We start from the raw sequence: 1,376 nt of genomic DNA on the forward strand, positions 1-1,376 counted from the left end.
TTTTTTTTTTTTTCTATTTTTAGTGGAGATGAGGTCTCAAACTCCTGAGCTCAAGTAATATACCCACCTCAGCCTCCCAGGGTGGTAGGATTACAGGCGTAAGCCACTATGCTCAGCCTGTATTTTGAATTTTTTGAGGTACTCACTTGCTGACTTCCGTGATGGATGCACCATTTTACATTTGCAGCAACAGTGCATGAGAGTTCCCACTTCTCCACATGGACTTAGGGTTTTCTGTTCTAACATTAATAGCCAGAGTATGCCGTCAAGTCTTTCTTTGGTGTTATCTTGAGTTTGTCTTATGATCAGTGTTGATGAGCATCTTTTCATGCACCTGCTGGCCATTTGCTTATCTTCTTTGGAGTAATGCCTATTAAAGTCCTTTGCCCATTTTATAATTGGTTTATTCCTTTTTTTTGTTGTAAAGTTGTAGAGTTCCTCATATAATCTGGACATGAACCCCTGTCAGAGACACGATTTGCAAATCTTTCTTCCCATTGCACAGGTTCCCTTTCCCTCTTTTGGTTGCTAATGTTGATGCATAGCAGTTTTTTATTTGGATTTAGTTTCTTTGGTCTGTATTAGCTTTTCTTGCCTGTTCTTTTGGTGTTATATTGCAGAAAGTCTTTCCAAGCTCAATGTCTTATGGTTCTTTTCCTCTTGGTACTTGGTTGAGTGTTTTTTATGTTTTTTTTTTTAAGAGACAGTCTCACTATGTCACCCTTGATAGAGTGCCATGGTGTCACAGCTCACAGCAACCCCAAATTCCTGGGCTCAAGAAATTCTCTTGCCTCAGCCTCTAGTAGCTGGAACTATAGGTGCCCGCCACAACACCCGGCTATTTTTTTTTGTTGTTGCAGTTGTTTAGCTGGTCCAGGCCAGGGTCAAAGCCGCCACGCTTGGTGTATGTGGCTGGTGCCATAACCATCATGCTACATGTGTCAAGCCTGTTTTGTGTTTTCAAGGGATGCCCAGTTTTGTCTACTATTTTATCTTAGAGTATATTCAGCGGTGTCCAACCTGAGGTCTGGGCACCACATGTGCATTATTTCAGGACTGTTTTGCTCATCTATGGTGTAGGATTTTGCAAAAATCATTCACAGCCCTATGTTTGCTCATCAGCTTTTGTTAGTGTTTGTGTATTCAATGAATGGCCCAAGACAGTTCTTCTTCCTCCAAAGTGTGGCAAGAAAAAGAAGGTTGGACACCCATATGTGACCCAGTTCCCAGTAAAATGGAACCAGTTTTCTCTCTAGGGTATTATGTTGGCATATGGTATTTAGCATAACACTTAGCACAGGGAAATATTCAGAAGCTTCAGTCACTGCTCTTGCTGCTATCATCTGGGATTTTAGATTCTTTTTTTTTTTTTTTTT

The sequence above is a fragment of the Otolemur garnettii genome, unplaced genomic scaffold, assembly GCF_000181295.1.
Source record: "Otolemur garnettii isolate 467f Iridium unplaced genomic scaffold, OtoGar3 scaffold00212, whole genome shotgun sequence".
Lineage (NCBI taxonomy): Eukaryota > Metazoa > Chordata > Mammalia > Primates > Galagidae > Otolemur > Otolemur garnettii.